Here is a 20,602-nt window from a genome sequence, read left to right on the forward strand (position 1 = left end):
AAAATGGTTGTTAAGGTGACAGAGGCCAGTAACTGCATAAAACTTAGAACTTTATCCTCAGAGGTTCAACTCTTCTCCTTAACACTTCATGTTTACAATTAATTTACTTTTATTAATTATCCCAATTCTTTTGGCCATAGCACGTTAGATATCTTACATGTATAAAATACTATACAATTAAATTTAGGGTAAATATTAGTTTAAATTCTACTTAGCATCTATGACTTTTAATGTTCAAGAGACTATGACTAGTTTTATATTTTTGTATTTAACTCTAAGATGTCTCATGTTTATTTTTTTCCAGCCTCTATTTCTTCATTTGTCCTAAATGTATTATATATCTTTTCTGTGCATTTTGTTTTCTGTGGCATTTTATTATGGTAGTTAATTAACTAAGAAACATTAATTTCATTTTATCATCTCTCTTGTGTTTAAGTGACTTGATGTCAGTTATCAGAAATACCATTTTCTGCTACAGTGAGGTTAACCTGCATGCCTTTCTGGGAATATGAATTTTGTGATTCTAACAGATTAATTTCCAGGAAGCAATGCGATGTAAATTTTCCTTGACGAGTGAGAAATAACTTCACAATTTTTGAGTCCATATGCAATCCAGCATTTTAAATTACCTGACAAAACTGTCAAACACTTTTTGCTAGTCCATATGAATGATAAGTTAAGGTATTCTGATTTATTATACATACTAAGCAAACAAAACTACTAAAGATTAGGTAAGATGAAAATTTTAAGATATTCATCAACAATTCAGAGACCTTGGAAAGGATTACAGGCAATATTAACTTCCTTCTCAGTAGAAACTATTAATTATTTTATTATTTATGTGTTTGGTTTTTTTGAGACGAGTCTCACGTCCTGGCTTAGACTGGCTTTGAACTCATAATGTAACACAGGCTGCTCTTGAAGTGTTGATTATTCTGCCTCATACTTCTAAATGCTGGGATAAGAAGACAACAAGTCTTTTTTATTTTTAATTGTTATATTTTATTTTCAATTTAAAAACTGATTTTTAAAATTTGCTATAAGTGTGTTATCTGCTTTTGTATGGGATCCTTGGTGGACTCTGAAGTTTTGAGAAATTATGTCAAACACTGAGCTTGAAAACTATATTAGGTCAAGCAGTGATTATAGCATTAAGAAGTGTTTTTTTTTTATTTTAAAGAGGGTAAAGCAAAACAGAACAAAGCACAACACAGCGGATCAGAAGAAAACAATGTAAGTGACACAGGGTTTCAAAGCAAGACAATAAGAGATCAACAGTGGCTATCATAATGTCTCTTAGTTTCCTCTAAAGAGTTGTCTGTCTATATCTTCACACACAATGAATTGATACACAACAAAATAGTATTAAACTGATCATGACAGAGTAATAAAGGCACTATAGGACTCCAAAACCAGACAATAGGGAAATCAACAATGGCTGCCATAATGTTCCTTGTCCTCTTTAAAATAGCTGTCCATACCTTCATGTTATGCTGAAATTTAACAATACAAAACAGGCTAAAACCACTCTACAAAAAGAATAAAATTATTACTGGATTTCATAGTATGATGACAGGAAATCTGCAATGGATACCATAATGTCTCTTTTTCTTCAAAGTAGCTGTTCAGGTGCAGAGGAGGAGCTGGGAGGATCCGGAGTGCCTGCAGAAGCCCTTTCCTTTGTCTGAAGGACTGAATATTTCTGCAAGCAGGGAGGGATCGCAGGTTCCTGAGGCACCTCAGCCTGTGGTGAGTGCCCAGCACAGTCTGCCCAAATCTCAGACTGTTCCGGACCCCCCAGGCTTCTGGGTGCAGTGAAGTGGAGCAGTGGGTTAGGGGCCACTACAGCCGCCTCCCCATCCCTCCCGGCTACACTTGGAAGTCTCCTGAACTCCTGACGGATGGGTGGGCCTACACTAACCCCCAAGCCCAGCCGCGCCTAGCCATCTGCCTGCAGAGGAGGAGCTGGGCGGATAAGGAGTGCCTGTAGAAGTCCCTTAATTTGTCTGGACCACTGTGAATATCTCTGCAAGCAGGGAGGGATCACAGGCTCCTGAGGCACTGCGGCCTGTGGTGAGCACCCTAACCCGGCTGCGATTGAAGAGCTGTGGATCTTCCAAGGGGCAGATGGGCGCACAGTGTCCCTGAGGCCCAGCTTGTCTGCAACTGCGGAGTTCTGAGCAGGCAGAGGGGGGCCACTGGTTCTGTAGGCCCAATGGCTTGGGGTAGTGCGGTGTCAGAGTCTCAGTGGCTCCAAACATAGAAGGGGATTTTCAACAGATCCGGAGGAAGCTTTCAAATAACACTTGAAACACAGAAATATAGAAAATGACAAAACAAAAGACCAAATTACAACCTCAAACCTCCAGCCCATCTCAGGAAACCCTAGGAGCAATGTATATAGAAGAAAATATATCCCATCCACCTGATATATCGGACATAATAGCTACTGAAGTTGACAAGCAACTCCAGGAAGCTTTAAAGAAATTCAAACTCAAAATAATCTCCCAGATAAAAGAAGAAATGATAAAAGAAATGAAAGAGATTCTAAATATATCTAAAGAAAACACAGATAAAAAATTGGAGGAACTAAACAAAAAGATAGAATCCCTAGACGAGCAATATAAGAAACAAACAGAATACATAATGCAGATGCACAGAGATATACAGGAAATAAAAAACTCCACTGAAAGTTGTAAAAACCACCTTAATGAAAGTGAAGATAGAATTTCAGACCTTGAAGACATGATTGCAGCTAGTGAACAGGAAAGGAAAGATCTTTTGAAAATAACAAGGAATCAGGAAACAACAATTCAACAACTGCAAGACGATGCAAAGAAGAATAACATAAGAATGATAGGGATTAATGAAAGAGAGGGAGACATCATAAAGGATGTCAAGAGGATATTTAGAGAAGTAATAGCTGAAAATTTCCCAAGCATGAGATCAGAAACTGACATCAGGATCAGTGAAGCATATGGAACTCCAAATAGTCATAACCAAAATAAAACTACACACAGACATATAATAATCACCATCCCAGAATTCCAACAAAAGAATAGATTATTAAAAGCTGTCAGAGAGAAAAGACAGATCACTTATAAAGGAAAACCTATCAGAATCACAGCAGACTTCTCAGCACAAACGACAGAGTCAAGAAGAGCATGGAGTGAAATATTCCAGATCCTAAAGCAAAATGATTTCCAACCAAGACACATATATCCTGCAAAACTATCATTCAAAATAGATGGTGCAATACGATACTTCCATGACAAAGAACAGCTGAAGAACTTCATGAACACCAAACCGACCCTGAAAAAAATATTGAAAGACAGTTTAGATACACAAAGGAAAAAACCACTAAGCAAAGCAAATAATTAAACAGAACAGAAAGATAAAGATGCAACAGCTGAGAGATAACATTCCTACAATTAACCAGCATTTAACACTAATAACCATTAATGTAAATGGTCTCAATGCACCAATCAAAAGAAACAGACTAGCAGAATGGATCAAGAAACAAAATCCAACCATATGCTGTTTACAGGAAACCCATCTAACCCAGAAGGATAGTCACAGATTGAAAGTCAAAGGATGGAAAACAATACTTCATGCAGCAGGAATCCAAAAAAAGGCAGGAGTAGTCATTCAGTTTGCAGACAACGTGAACTTTAAACCAACAATCACCATAAAGGACAAAGAAGGTCACTACATACTCGTAAGGGGAAAACTCCAAGAGGAAGAGATAACTATCTTAAATATATACGCACCAAACTCCAGAGCACCCAGTTATATAAAACAATTATTAACAGAAATGAAAACTCAAATTATCAGTAACACAATTGTAACAGGAGACCTTAATACGCCACTGACACCAAGGGACAGATCAACCAGACAGAAAATGAGCAAAGAAATAACAGAACTGAATCACACCTGTGAACAAATGGGTTTGATAGACATATACAGAATGTTCCACCCAACAACATCAGAATACACATTATTCTCAGCAGTACATGGATCATTTTCCAAAATAGACCATATATTAGCTCACAGAACATATTTAAACAAGTGCAAAAGGGCTGAAATCATCCCTTGCATGTTATCGGATCATAGCGCTCTGAAATTAGAAATTAATGATAAAAGATACTGCAAAAATACCGCAAACACATGGAAACTGAATAACACACTCTTGAGTAATCAGTTGGTCACAGAAGAAATTAAAGAAGAAATCAAACAATACCTAAAAGAAAATGAAAATACAGATACAACTTACCGGAATCTGTGGGATGCAATGAAAGCCGTCCTCAGAGGAAAATTTATTGCACTGAGTTCCCACATCAGGAAAACAGAACGAATACAAATAAATAACTTGATGCTGCACCTCAAACAGCTAGAAAAAGAAGAGCAAGTCAAGCCCAAAGCCAAAAGAAGAGAGGAAATTATAAAAATCAGAGCAGAAATCAATGCAATAGAGACTAAGAAAACAATCCAAAGAATCAACAAATCAAAGAGTTGGTTCTTTGAAAGAATAAATAAAATCGATAAGCCCCTAGCCAACCTTATTTTAAAAAGGGAAGAAAAAGCTCAAATTCATGCAATAAGAAATGAAAAAGGAGAAATCACTACAGACCCAATAGAAATACAGAAGATCATCAACACCTATTTCGAAAACCTCTACTCTCAAAAGTTTGATAACACAGAAGAAATAGACAGATTCTTAGAAGCATATGAAGTGTCAAAGCTAGATCAAGAGGATGTAAAACTGTTGAATAACCCAATCTCTGTTACTGAAATTGAAAATGTAATTAAGTCCTTACCTACAAAGAAGAGCCCAGGCCCAGATGGATTCACTGCAGAATTCTACAAGAAATACAAAGAAGACCTAATGCCGACACTCCTCAAACTATTCAGTGAAATTGAAAGTGAAGCAATCCTTCCGAAGTCATTCCTGGAAGCAAATATTACTCTAGTACCAAAACCTGAGAAAGACCCAACTAAAAAAGAGAACTACAGACCGATCTCCCTAATGAACACAGATGCAAAAATCCTCAATAAAATATTGGCAAATAGGATCCAGCAAATCATCAAGAAGATTATACACCATGACCAAGTGGGATTCATTCCAGGAATGCAAGGATGGTTCAACATATGCAAATCAATAAATATAATCCACCATATCAATAAAGCCAAAAATAAGAATCACATGGTCATTTCTATAGATGCAGAAAAAGCCTTTGATAAGGTCCAACATTTATTCATGATAAAAACTCTACAGAAAATTGGAATAGATGGTCTTTACCTCAATATAATAAAGGCCATTTATGACAAACCAACAGCCAGCATCATACTAAATGGCCAAAAATTGAAAGCCTTTACTTTAAAATCAGGCACAAGACAAGGGTGTCCTTTATCACCACTCCTATTTAATATAGTACTGGAAGTACTAGCCAGAGCAATTAGGCATGAAAGAGAAACAAAAGGGGTAAAGATAGGAAAAGAAGAAGTTAAGTTGTCATTGTTTGCAGATGACGTGATACTCTACATAGAAGATCCCCTAAACTCCATTGAAAGACTCTTAGATCCAATAAATAAATTCAATAATGTGGCTGGATACAAAATCAATACTCAGAAATCAATAGCATTCCTATACTCAAACAACAAAATCACAGAGAGGGAAATAAGAGAAACTGGAATATTCACATTAGCAAGCAAAAAAATGAAATATTTAGGAATTACTCTTACGAAAGAAGTGAAAGACTTATACAGTCAAAACTATAATACCATGAAAAAGGAAATTGAAGATGATCTCAGAAAATGGAAAGACATCCCTTGCTCATGGATAGGAAGAACAAACATTGTGAAGATGGCCATTCTCCCAAAACTCTTATACAGATTCAATGCAATGCCAATAGAAATACCATCAACAATTTCTCTTATAGATCTTATAGATCTTATAGATCTATAAGATCTATAAGATCTTATAGATTTCTCTAGATCTTATAGATCTAGAGAAATCACTCCTAAATTTCATCTGGAAGCAGAAGAGACCTAGAATCACAAAGGCAATTCTAAGCAGCAAAGGCAAAGCAGGAGGCATCACAATCCCTGACTTGAAATTATACTACAAAGCAACAGTAGTAAAATCAACATGGTATTGGAATCAAAACAGAGGCGAAGATCAATGGAATAGATTAGAAGATACAACCACAACTACAAACACACTCAACCACCTTATCTTTGATAAAGGAGCCAAGCAGGTTCACTGGAAGAACGACAGTCTCTTTAATAAATGGTGATGGAAAAACTGGCTCTCCATTTGCCGAAAACTAAAGCTAGACCCATGTCTATCACCATGTACTAAATTAAAATCTAAATGGGTCAAAGATCTGAATATTAAAACAGAAACACTAAATCTATTGGAAGACAAATTGGGTAGAAACCTTGGAGACATAGGAGTAGGTAGAGAATTCATGAACAGGACTCAAACCGCACAGGAAATACTTCCCAGAATCAATAACTGGGACCACTTCTTATTAAAAAGTTTCTGCATGTCAAAAGAAATCTCCAGCATAGTGAAAAGAAAACCCACACACTGGGAAAAGATTTTAGTGAACTCTCTCTCAGACAAGGGACTCTTGTCTAAAACATATAAAGAATTTAAAAAACTCAGACCTCCAAAATTCAAAGATCCAATCCAAAAATGGGCATCTGAGATGAATACGCAATTCTCAGATGAAGAAATGCAAATGGCAAATAAATACATGAAAAAATGCTCATCATCATTGGTCATTAGAGAAATGCAAATTAAAACCACACTGAGATACCATCTCACTCCTGAAAGAATGGCCAGGATCAAGAAAACCAACAACAACAAATGCTGGAGAGGCTGTGGGGAAAAAGGAACTCTCCTGCACTGTTGGTGGGAGTGTAGACTGGTACAGCCTTTGTGGAGATCTGTCTGGAGGTTTCTCAAAAAGTTGGGATTGGAAATCCCATTTATTCCAGCTATTCCACTTCTAGGCATATTCCCAGAAGAACTGAAAGCATCATACAACAGTGATTTATGTGCACCTATGTTTATAGCAGCACAATTTGTAATCGCCAGATCTTGGAAACAATCCAAGTTTCCATCAACTGAGGAGTGGATAAAAAAGTTGTGGTATTTCTATACAATGGAGTATTATTCAGCTATAAAGAAGGATCACATTGAGATATTTATCAATAAATGGGCGCAGCTTGATAGCATACTCAAAGTGAAATAAATCAACCTCGCATGTGTGAATACCGAATATTTTCCCTAATGTAAGTAATGATTCAAATATATAAAAATATGGGGTAATCATGATTCCCTTATGTGGACTTGAAGCCTTATAAAGTTTTCACTTATTAATTGGAAAGGCTTTATTCTGGGCTTGTTGATATGGAAATATTTGAAGCTATAGTATATGAAGTTTTATCCAAATATTTCAAGGAAAAAGACAGACACTATGGTAACTACTATTCTTTAAAAAATTATTTAGTTATTTCTTATGTTTATTTTAATTAAGGGAAAAATTAAAAAAAAATTAGGATATATAATAGTAACTCTTTTCGATTTCCTATTAACTTGTTTTGAAGTCCTGTAATACTCCCACGATCTTGTTTTGACTGATTAGACTCTGTTCCATTCTGTGTGATAGTATCAAGTCTGAGGGTATAGGCAACTACTTTGAAGGCAATAAGACTCACTAAGATGCCCATTCTGGTTTGACTATTGTCTCCTTTGGAGGTCCTGTAATGTTTACAATGCCTAAGTTTTATTGGTCTTGTTCTCTACTGTCTTGTCCAACTTTTTAATATCTAATGAGATAGACAAATCTTTTTAAGGAAACAAGAGACAACGTTGATAACCATTGTTAATAACCTTGTACTCTGTTCTATATCATGTGCTATGTCTATCCTTGCTTTTGACTGACAGCTTTGTTCTGCCATATTTGACTTTATTTCCTCCCCCCCCAAAAAAAGTAATAAGAACTAAGGAGTAATAAAATCCAAAATGTGTATATTTTGTTGTAAAAAAGAGAGGAAGGGAAAAAAAAAAGAGCTCTAACGGATATAACAGCAAGTGTGTTTAGGGGTGTTAAATAGCTGACTATATTAATGTTTTTGGATCATTGAACACAGCTGTTTGCAGTCTCTCTGTTTGAATGTCTCCTTTGTATTCTTTGATACTGTGATTTGAGCAACTATTTCCAAGATGATAATATGTAATCTATTAACAGGTGATTTCTTACTGTTATGGTTTTTTTTTTTTGTAGTTCTGTATTATATGTAACCTTACACTGCTTTGTTTTGTTTTGTGTTTTTCTCTTTTTCCTCTTAAATAAAAAAAAAAAACAAAGTAGCTGTTCATATCATCACATCGAATACAATCAATTCTCATAACCTGATTAGAAGTTCTAGGCATCTATAAGAATCTACGTGTACATGTGTCCCTTCTGTATTTGAAGGAAAAACAAAACAATAAAAAACAAATCAAATTACTATGAAAACAAGAAACAAAAAAGACAAATAAATAACAATAGCAAAGAGACTGAAACAATGACAATATAGGCCTTTAAATCAAGGTGGTAGGAATGTAACTAAGGTTGTTATTTTACATAGTGATCTTCAAAGAGTTCTTCAGATAACCAGGCCCAACCATGCAAAATTATTTCAATCCTATGAATGTTAAATGTTTTGTTCTATGAACTTACAGAATTTGTAGCCCAATCATCTTAGCTCTCTTAACTGTGTTTATAAAATTTACATGAAGTAAATTTAAAAGTACTTTCAGACTTAAGAGAGGGGCTAAACAGGGATTGTTAAAGATGGACCCAAGTGAGATCATTGCTGAGTCAACACCACAAAGGGCCTTGAGTTGTTAGTAATCATCCTAAAGGAACCTCTTCTGAGAAGAGATTTCAGGAGAGTCAGCACTGAGATGTATTGGTAGCTGGGAGAGAATCTTATTGACAGGAAACCAATTTTATGTTAAGCTGTGCCCTGGAATACAGATACATTTCAGGAGAAAGCAAGCTAAATGATCTGTAGGTATTTAAAAAACACATAGAAAGCTTAGATTGAGAAATAAAAATGAATAGGCGATGCTGAAGGTCCTATGAAGTTTAAGTTGACCCTGTGACATTTCTCTAACAGTTATCTGTTGAAAGCACACAAAATGAAACAAAAATAAATCAATAAATATATACATAACAGAAGAAATCTTGACATTTCAAAAAATCTGTGAAAACAAAACAGATGTTAGAAATCTATCAAATTTTGTTTTTCTCATTATTTGAGAGTTTTAATACTTTACATTTTAGATCCATATTAAAATTCTTTAATAAGCCAAATGAATTTTCAACATTCATAATTTGATTTGTGTTAATATTCCACCAACGAAGTACATATTAAAATAAGTCACTAAAATATAGCAAATCAAGTGAAATTCAGTGGGCTTACCACTTTTCTCTTTTCTAGAAAATAAAATATTACATAAATATTTTTCTTCTAAAATGATTAGCAAAACACTCAAGTGAAATTATAAGGCATAAGATTAGTCCCAGTAGTCTTTATTTATTGAATATTGAAAATAATGTAGTGATTAAAATTATGAGAACCTTCTTTGCAATAATTAATGGATTGTTTATTAGACAATAAAGCCTAAAATGTGTAATATTTATCTAACTAGAATTATAGGGTTGAATGATACTTACTTGATGACCATGATGTGTGTGTAATTTTTTTAAAAAATTTGAATCAGTACCTACAATGAAGTTGTGAGCCAGATATCACGCTATTGTGATTCAGTAATAGAATTAAAAGTAGTAACATTACAAATGACTTTGTGTTTCCAACTAGTAATTACAGTTTTGCCAAACAACTATAGAAATTCTTATCCTGTACCATACACATTTTCATATATCATGACCAAAATGAATGCCTTCAGATTACAAATTTATTGAGGGAAAATTTTATGTTCTTGTATATTCACATGTGCTAGAAATAAATATTTAATATCTAGCATATAAACCATCTAAAAATAGTGTTAGAAATTTATATCAGGATTTTCTTGTTCAAATAAAATGCACATTTCACAATTAAAATTAATAATACTTATATGATTGTTAAGATTTATCAAGTGACTGGGATATTTTAGCAAATCAGGAATCTTGTTCTTATGTACCTTATGCTTTAAATAAGGCCTGGGAAAATTCCAGTGAGAAGACATTTATGCATTTCATCCTATGTGCTATTGATCCTAGTTTAATTATCTTTGTTGTTTCTGATGCTTTCTGAGTGAAAGTGATCACCTGTGATAAATTAATACCACTTAGGCTTTCCTCATTTCTATGGAGCAAGATTTGCCCAATTAATCCTTTAGCACTGCTGTTTTTGCTGCCTGGAGCCAGCCAACCAGGAAAAATGTGAAAGAAAAAAAAGCATTACTTTTCTACTCAAAGTGAGGGGATGGGAAAAGAGTTAGGGCACAAATGGCCTGTGGAAGGAACCATGCATAAAGATAGGTTACACAAAATACTCTTTGCACGGGTGTAACAGCTGTCCTCTCTGAGCGATGTATCACTGAGGAGATGGTTAAATAGGGATTAGAAGAGGACACCAAGTTCCTATGAATCTGTTGAAAAGTCCTTACTACTATTGTACTCTGAAGAACAGCAAAAAGCTAAGAACATTATGTAACTGGATTAACTTCATGTTCCTCTACCCTATACCAATCATCTTTGCCTGGCAATTAGCACATATTCAATTAATACATACTTAATATATACAGGATTCAATTATGTCAGTGTTGGTGTCTAGCATGCACTAGCATTATTCATATGCAGAGACAAAATGTGAATAAAATAAAGGAATAACAGTCATGCAATTTTCTAAGCCTCAGGTTATATCCAGATTTACAGCTGATATAGAATTAATAAAATCAAAGAAGACCAGGGATTTAGCTCAGTGGTGTAAACCCTTGCCTGGCAAGTGTGAGGTCATGAGTTTTATTCCTAGTACAAAACAAAAAAGATAAGTCATAGATATTGCAGACCATATAACCTATGCCAGTATTTTAAATTTCTAGATATTTTAAAGTAAGAACACTTAATTAGCATAGTGTTCATTAATTAAGGGATGTGATAGCTCTTTTCAGATGTAGAAAGGACTCCAAATTGAATGAAAAATTAAAACAAGAGTGATTAAAATGAGATAGGATTGTCTTTCAGAATAAAAATAAATTTCCTCCAAACTCGAGTTTCACTTTTCTTTTTGAGTGTAGTAGACTAGATAACTTACAAGTACTTTGAAAGTCTTCAAATATTTAAAATATTTAATTACACATAGCTGCTAAGTACTTCAGTAGTATATTAAAAATTCTTGTACAAACTATAATAGTGAGCAAAAGTGTACAATAATTGCATGTAATATTATCAGATGCTATCTATTGCTGATATCAAGTATCACAATAACAAAAATGTATTTAGTCAAACACAATAGTTTGCTGAGATATCATTTCTGAATGCCATGTTCGGTACTGATATATTCTATAGATGTGCGAATAGTATTACCAGCATTGTATGGTTGATTCCAAGTGATTATTTTATGTCTACTAGTAGAGAGTACATTTCTGATAATGCCATTATTAGATAAATTTATTCTTTGTTACTTTGAGCTATAAAATAACAGGATTTATCTATTCTAAGAATCATCTATAATCTCTTCGTAGAGGAAAAGTCAGTACTTCCAGTCTTCTCCAATTATTGAAGAATACACCAAATAAATCTAGTTACTTTATGGTTACTGAGACCATGGCCTAAGGCTTCTCAGATTTTTATTCATTTACTTATTGCGATACTGGGTTGTGGGTCCAGGATGCTCAAGATGAGTTAGACACATAGGTCCTTCTTTTCTTTTTTTAATTTCTCTTGCCTTCACTCTTTGCAACTTTTATTGTGAATGAACAAAAGCAATGAAGATATCCACAAAACTTATAAAAAAGATTGAAAGGGTTATGGAAATGGCTCCTTACACATTTTCTGTATATGTTTTAAAGACATATCTTTTTGCCAGCTGATGTTTTTGTTTCTTTTTTGTGTGTGTGTGAGATAATTTTCCAGGTATAAAATGACATTATCCTCAATAATACTGACTTAATTTATTTAAAAAGAAAAATTTAATAACAGAATTAGAGAATAACAGAAGTGCACGGTGTATTATCTTTGGATTAGTTACTCAAAGTACAAGACAAAGAAAAATATAAATTCTGTCCTCTACAAAAGAAACAAATAATAGCACAAACATTGGCTTTCAATGAACTGAGAAACTAGTAATATTAAAACAAATTAGTATAGATATTAAAATATTTTTGATACAGTAGAAGAGGTAATTTGGGGACTATTTTGAACTGCTCCTCTGACCTGACAGAAACCAAACAGATCATTTAATTATTTTCTAATTTGCCAGTCAGTTCACCAGGATGTTTGTAAGTCACATGCACTCTGAAGACCTACTGTTTAAAGGTTGCTTTCACAGAGAAACAAAGATGAAAATACACATTTACTTGCTTACAGTGCCACACTGAAATAAATTTGAGTAATCAGTCAGAAATTTTCCAGCCTCAGAAAATTCCAAGCCGAAGTGAAAGTCTGACACTATTTTGGACATTAGTTGTATTTAATATGCTTGCTTACATGAAGCAATGTTTTTATTTTTCTTGCTAATTTCTATATTTGCTTAGGATATAAAACATAAAATACTTAGTAATAGAAAATTCAATTAGAATGTAGCTATGTCTTAATTTAAGAATATCTTGTTTGGAGGAATAAAAGTATTTTAAAATATAAACTACTTTTAACGTATCTATATCTGTTTGACAATATGAAATTTAGCCTCTCAAAACAGTTCCTCTCAAAAAAATTAATGTTAAAACTATTGAGTGCTTCATATTGGGCCCACCTATGTATTTAGGCAAGCAAAACTGAACACTAGTTATATAAAGTGAGAATGCTATGTACAGTGCTAGCTGCTACCAAGTCAGTCACGATTTATAGCTGATTAACTTATAGGTTGAACATTTTTTCAAGCCATAAGTTGACCATATTTATAATTTTATTTCCTTGCAATGGCTGAACCATATTTATTAATTTCAAATCTTCTGTATTGTCTTCAGTCATAGGTAAAATTATTTATTAATGTATTTAAAATACATAATAAACTACATTTATCTTGAGAAATTGGTTCCTTTACAATAATTTTCTAAGCTGCCTAGACTGAGCCCAGACTTGCATTGCTCCTACCTCAGCCTCCCAGAGTGTTGGCAATTAGTCCTGTGTCACCGTGGCCAGGTAGCATTTAATGCCATTTTATATATGGATGACTCTCAAATTGCAATCCTTTCCTGAAAATAAAACCGTCTTTAATTAATTTTTACTTCAAAAGGTATAGTTACCTTATTTTTAGAGAATGTCTTGTTTTTTCATATAGAACAATCTACACTTAGGCATCTACAAAAATCTACATTTACTCAAATACAGCCATGTCAATCCTTCTGCAATATTACTATAATTCTGCAAAACTTGCATTCTGACCTGAATTTCTTGTAAATCCACTTCCTGGGGAATCACTGAGCCCAATCTTTCATGTCCAGAAATATATCTCTCTTTAAATGGGTATTTATTTATTTATTTATTTATTTGTGTCAGGGGGTGAACTCACGACCTTGCGCTTGCAGGGCAGGACACTTACGCTTCTGAACTAAACCCCCAGCCCTAAACAGGCACTTCTTGTCCATGCAGTCTGCTCCTAGTACATTAACAGCTCAGTGGTCAGATTTCATCTAATGGATTCTTCATGAGTCATGACCTCTTTTGGGCTGGTTTCATGAAATTTCCATTCAATCGTGTTAATTGAAGATGTATGAGACATGTGTGGAAACAAAAATGTTGATAGGATGACTGTCCACACAAAGGTGATGAAAACTTGCAGGTGGCAAAAACCATAAAATGTTTGTTTTACACAAGTGGATTAAGTTTGCTATTACAACACACAATGTACTGAATCAAGAGGATTTGTAGCAGACACAGCTATGTGTCTGAGCCTCATCAAGTGTGTTGTGGCTATTTACAGATACATAGTTACAATTCATATTTTCCTTTAAGTATTAATGTAAATGATATTTTTCTTTATAGCTAGTATGAAATTTATAATTCAATATGTGGTGTATTGCGTTTTGCAGCAGTTGTACTATATGTGCCCATCTGGTTGATACTCTTAACCAGGATTTATTTTTGGTGCAGGAGTTACAAACATTTTGCAAAATGATGCTGGGCTTATTTTCCAGTTAACTCTTATTTTTAGGGAACTAAGGTATAGCTTTGGCTTTCTCTATCTACTAACTGTCAGATGTAGATATCTAACAGCTGGAGACATCTCAGCTAGCATGTGGAAAATGAAACTCCTGCTTTGTTTTTCCAAATATTCTGCTCACCAGTCTACCTCATTTTCTTAAAGGCTAATTGACCTTTTTAGTTTTCGAGCCATAAGTTCTGTAATTACCATTGCACCCATCTTGCCCAGAAACTTCTATTCAATTTTTTAAGCTAACTATATCTTTATTTTCAGAATATATTCAAGGCAATTGAGTACATTAAAGCAATTACTATCATCACCATGGTCCATTCCTTGCTTTTTGTCCAGTTTATTGTAGTAATCTACAATTTTAAAAGTGCATCTTTTTAAAAGTACATCTTTTAATGTACTCTCAGAATACTGTCCATTTGAAATACAAATGTGAACATATCATTTTTTGCTGAAAACCCTCCTTCCACCCTCCTGAATCTGTCTCTGGTGAGCATCTATTCTCTGCCTGTCTTTACAGTTGATCTTCATTCCCTTCATTGTCTGTACCCCGGTTACAGTGGTTTTCTTGGCAACGTTTAAAATCTCTAATCATTTTTTTTCTTAAAATGATTTTGCTCTTTTCTTCAACTTTACTATTCTATTATATTCTTTTGAGTTTTGACTTCATTGCTACATCATTGAAGATCCCTTTCCTCAACATTGTACTTAAAATATCAATCCCTACACACTCGTTATGCTTCTAATTTGATTTAGATTTGTATAATATTCTACTAAAGTGTCACATAGCATATTACATTCAGCTTTTTTTACCATTTCCATTAAGAATATAAACTCTAACAGCCAAACTGCATTTTACTCATTATCGTATCAAGTGCCAAAGCATGCTTCAGAAACACAATGAGTTTTGAATAATGAATCAGGGATAATTATTTTTCAAAAGCAATTACCCATGAGGAGGAAGAAAAGCAGCCACTGATCAATTTGTTTCTATTAGTATATTTTAATTTTTACTATTTATATGATAAAATGTATCTTTTAATAATCATTCTCGTTGTTTTGATAGTACTTACAAAAATGCCACAATCATCTTTGATACATAAATTGAACAAGTTTTGACCTTTTCCTGACCTAAATCTTTTAATCAGTCATTTCCAATATTAGAATCTATCACATCAGATATTTTACGTAGATATATTAACATTGTTTGTATTTTTAACATTCTGTTTGTATATTTTAAGTGATGTATTTCCTGAAATATATTAACATTGTTTGCATATTTATTCTTGTGTTCATTGTTTGCATATTTATTCATTATATTTTGTGTAAAGTCAACGTGAGTGAAGCAAGAGTCTATGTATTAATTTTAATGAAGGGAAATATGAACATGGTTTCCTAACCATATAGATTTGTCCTTAAACATAAAGACTGCTTTATGTTTAAAAGAAATGCAAGTGGACTTTAAAGAATCAGAGCATGGAGCAAGCAGGGAAGGATCCCAGGTTCGAGGCACCACGGCCTGTGGTGAGTGCTCAGCGCACTCTGCCCAAAACCCAGACTGTTCAGGACCCTCCAGGCTTCCGGGTGCAGCGAAATGGAGAAGTGGGTTTGAGGCCTCTACTTCCACCTCCCCATCCCGGCTGCACTTGGAGAACTGCTGAGCTTCCAACGGGTAGGCAGGCCCACACTATCCGAGGAGCCCAGCCTGTTTGGGACTCCTGCACCTAGACATTGGTGTGCAGAGGAGGGGCTGGGCAGATCTGGGGCGCCTGCATCAGCCTCCCCATGTGTCTGGAGGACTGTGGATATCTCAGCAAGCAGGGAAGGATCACAGGTTCCAGAGGCACTGCGGCCTGTGGTGAGTGCTCAGCACACTCTGCCCAAAGCTGACACAGTTCAGGTCCCTCCAGGCTTCCGGGTGCAGTGAAGTGGAGAGGTGGGTTTGAGGTGTCTACATCTGCCTCCACATCCTGGCTACGATTAGAGAGCTGTGGAGCTTCCAGTGGGTAGGTGGGCACACAATGTCCCTGAGGCCTAGCTTATCTGGAAATCCAGCTTATCTGGAACTGCAGAGTTCTGAACAGGCAGAGGATGGCCATTGGTTCTGCAGGCCCAGTGGCTTGGGGTAACGTGGTACCAGAGTCTCAGTAGCTGCAAACATAGAAGGGGATTTCCAACAGATCCTGAGGAAGCTTTCAAATAAGACTTGAAACACAGAAATATAGGAAAATGACAAAACGAAAGACCAAATTACAACCTCAAACCTCCAGCCCATCTCAAGAAACCCTAGGAGCAATGTATATAGAAGAAAATATATGCCATTCACCTCAAATATCGGACACAATTGCTACTGAAAATGACAAACAACTCCAGGAAGCTTTAAAGAAATTCAAACTCGAAATAATATCCCAGGTAAAAGAAGAAATGATAAAAGAAATGAAAGAGATTCTGAATATATCTAAAGAAAACACACATAAAAAATTGGAGGAACTAAACAAAAAGATAGAATCCCTAAACAAATAATATAAGAAACAAACAGAATAGAAAATGTAGATGCACAGAGATATACAGGAAATAAAAAACTCCACTAAAAGTTGTAAAAACCGCCTTAATGAAAGTGAAGATAAAATTTCAGACCTTGAAGACAGGATTGCAGCTAGTAAACAGGAAAGGAAAGATCTTTTAGAAATAACAAGGAATCAGGAAACAACTCAACAACTGCAAGATGATGCAAAGAAAAATAACATAAGAATGATAGGGATTAATGAAAAAGAAGGAGACAACATAAAGGATGTCAAGAGGATATTTAGAGAAGTAATAGCTGAAAATTTCCCAAGCATGAGATCAGAAACCAACATCAGGGTCAGTGAAGCATATAGAACTCCAAATAGTCATAACCAAAATAAAACTACACCCAGACATATAATAATCACCATCCCAGAAATCCAACACAAGAATAGATAATTAAAAGCTGTCAGAGAGAAAAGACACATCACTTATAAAGGAAAACCTATCAGAATCACAGCAGATTTCTCAGCACAAACAATAAAGTCAAGAAGACCATGGAGTGAAGTATTCCAGATCCTAAAGCAAAAGGATTTCCAACCTAGACTGATGTATCCTGCAAAACTATCATTCAAAATTGATGGTGAAATACGATACTTCCATGACATAGAACAGCTGAAGAATTTCATGAACACCAAACCAACCTTGCAAAAAATATTGAGTCATATTTCCTTTGTGTATCTAGACAGTCTAGATACACAAAGGAAAAAACCACTAAGGAAAGCAGATAATTAAACAGAACAGAAAGATAAAGATGCAACAGCAGAGAGGTAACATGTCAACAATAAACCAGAATTTAACAGTAATAACCATTAATGTAATTGGCCTCAATGCACCAATCAAAAGAAACAGACTAGCAGAATGGATCAAAAAACAAAATCCAACCATATGCTGTTTACAGGAAACCCATCTAACCCAGAAGGATACTCAGAATGAAAGTGAAAGGACGGAAAACAATACTTCATGCAGCAGGAATCCAAAAAACGGCAGGAGGAGCCATTCTGTTTGCAGACAACGTGAACTGTAAACCAACAATCACCATAAAGGACAAAGAAGGTCACTACATACTCGTAAGGGGAAAACTCCAAGAGGAAGAGGTAACTATCTTAAATATATATGCACCAAACTCCAGAGCACCCAGTTATATAAAACAACTATTAACAAAATTAAAACACAAATTATCAGAAACACAATTGTAACAGGAGACCTTAATAAGCCATTGACACCAAGGGACAGATGAACCAGACAGAAAATGAGCGAAGAAATAACAGAACTGAATCACACCTGCGAACAAATGGATTTGATAGACATATACAGAATGTTCCACCCAACATTAGAATACACATTCTTCTCAGCAGTACATGGATCATTCTCTAAAACAGACCATATATTAGCTCACAGAACATATTTAAACAAATGCAAAAGAGTTGAAATCATCCCTTGCATGTAATTGGATCATAGCCCTCTGAAATTAGAAATTAATGACAAAAGATACTGCAAAAATCCCGCAAACACATGGAAACTGAATAACACACTCTTGAGTAATCAGTGGGTCACAGAAGAAATTAAAAAAGAAACTAAACAATACCTAAAAGAAAATGAAAATGCAGTACAACTTACCGGAATTTGGGGGATGCAATGAAAGCCGTCCTCAGAGGAAAATTTATTGCGCTGAGTTCCCACATCAGGAAAACAGAATGAATACAAATAAATAAAATAATGCTACACCTCAAACAGTTAGAAAAAGAAGAGCAAGTCAAGCCCAAAGCCAAAAGAAGAGAGAAAATTATAAAAATCAGAGCAGAAATCAATGCAATAGAGACTAAGAAAACAATCCAAAGAATCAACGAATCCAAGAGTTGGTTCTTTGAAAGAATAAATTAAATCGATAAGCCCTTAGCGAACCTTATTAAAAAAGGGAAGAAAAAGCTCAAATTCATGCAATAAGAAATGAAAAAGGTGAAATCACTACAGACCCAATAGAAATACAGAAGATCATCAACACCTATTTTGAAAACCTCTACTCTCAAAAGTTTAATAACAGAGAAGAAATAGACAGAATCTTAGAAACATTTGAAGTACAAAAGCTAGATCAAGAGGATGTAAAACTGTTGAATCACCCAATCTCTGTTAATGAAACTGAAAATGTAATTAAGTCCTTACCCACCAAGAAGAGCCCAGGCCCAGATGGATTCACTGCAGAATTCTACAAGAAATACAAAGAAGACCCAATGCCGACACTCCTCAAACTATTCAATGAAATTTGAAAGGGAAGCAATCCTTCCGAAGTCATTCCTGGAAGCAAATATTACTCTATTACCAAAACCTGAGAAAGACCTAACTAAAAAAGAGAACTATAGACTGATCTCCCTAATGAACACAGATGCAAAAATTCTCAATAAAATATTGGCAAATGGGATCAGCAAGTCATCAAAAAGATTACACACCATGACCAAGTAGGATTCATCCTAGGAATCCAAGGATGGTTCAACATACGTAAATCAATAAATGTAATCCACCATATCAATAAAGCCAAAAATTAGAATCACATGATCATTTCTATAGAGTCAGAAAAAGCCTTCCATAAGGTCCAACATTTATTCATAAGAACTTTACCGAAAATTGGGAAAGATGGTCTTTACCTCCATATAATAAAGGCCATTTATGACAAACCAACAGCCAGCATCATACTAAATGGCCAAAAATTGAAAGCCTTTACTTTAAAATCAGGCACAAGACAAGATGTCCTTTATCACCACTCCTATTTAATATAGTACTAGAAGTACTAATTAGAGCAATTAGGCAAGAGAGAGAAATAAAAGGGGTAAAGATAGGAAAAGAAGTTAAATTATCATTGTTTGCAGATGACGTGATACTCTACATAGAAGATCCCCTAAACTCCATTGAAAGACACTTAGATACAATAAATAAATTCAGTAATGTGGCTGGATACAAAAATCAATACTCAGAAATCAATAGCATTCCTATACATGAACAACAAAATCACAGAGAGGGAAATAAGAGAAACTACACTCTTCACATTAGAAAGCAAAAAAACCCGAAATACTTAGGAATTACTCTTATGAAAGAAGTGAAAAAATTATGCAGTAAAAATTATAATACACTGAAAAAAGAAATTGAAGATGATCTCAGAAAATGGAAAGACATCCCTTGCTCATGGATAGGAAGAACAAACATTGTGAAGATGGCCATTCTCCCAAAACTCTTATACAGATTCAATGCAATCCCAATAAAAATACTGTCAACATATGTTATTGATCTAGAGAAATCACTCCTAAATTTCATCTGCAACCAGAAGAAATCTAGAATAGCAAAGGCAATTCTAAGCAGCAAAGACAAAGCAGGAGGCATCATAATCCCTGACTTGAAGTTATACTACAAAGCAACAGTAGTAAAATCAACATGGTATTGGAATCAAAACAGAGCTGAAGATGAATGGAATAGATTAGAAGATACAACCACAACTACAAACACACTCAACCACCTTATCTTTGATAAAGGAGCCAAGCAGGTTCACTGGAAAGAATTACAGTCTCTTTAATAAATGGTGCTGGAAAAACTGGCTCTGCATTTGCCAAAAACTAAAGCTAGACCCATGTCTATCACCATGTACTAAATTAAAATCTAAATGGGT

At 34.7% G+C, this 20,602-nt stretch overlaps 1 protein-coding gene across 50 annotated transcripts in view; it reads right to left on the minus strand.

Annotated features, from left to right (window-relative positions):
- Positions 1 to 20,602, minus strand: part of LOC100734190 (alcohol dehydrogenase 1-like) — a 226,088-nt gene that overhangs the window by 156,161 nt on the left and 49,325 nt on the right. For 17 of the 50 annotated variants that reach the window (XM_063249421.1, XM_063249442.1, XM_063249435.1 and 14 more), the window contains one exon: positions 13,323 to 13,423. The exons of the other annotated variants lie outside the window; for them this stretch is intronic. The gene's annotated coding sequence lies outside the window, so the exon portion shown is untranslated. The remainder of the gene's footprint in view (positions 1 to 13,322; positions 13,424 to 20,602) is intronic. 50 annotated transcript variants of the gene reach the window in all.

The sequence above is a fragment of the Cavia porcellus genome, unplaced genomic scaffold (assembly GCF_034190915.1).
Source record: "Cavia porcellus strain 051 isolate PalLab524CR breed Dunkin Hartley unplaced genomic scaffold, mCavPor4.1 scaffold_5, whole genome shotgun sequence".
Taxonomy (NCBI): Eukaryota; Metazoa; Chordata; class Mammalia; order Rodentia; family Caviidae; genus Cavia; species Cavia porcellus.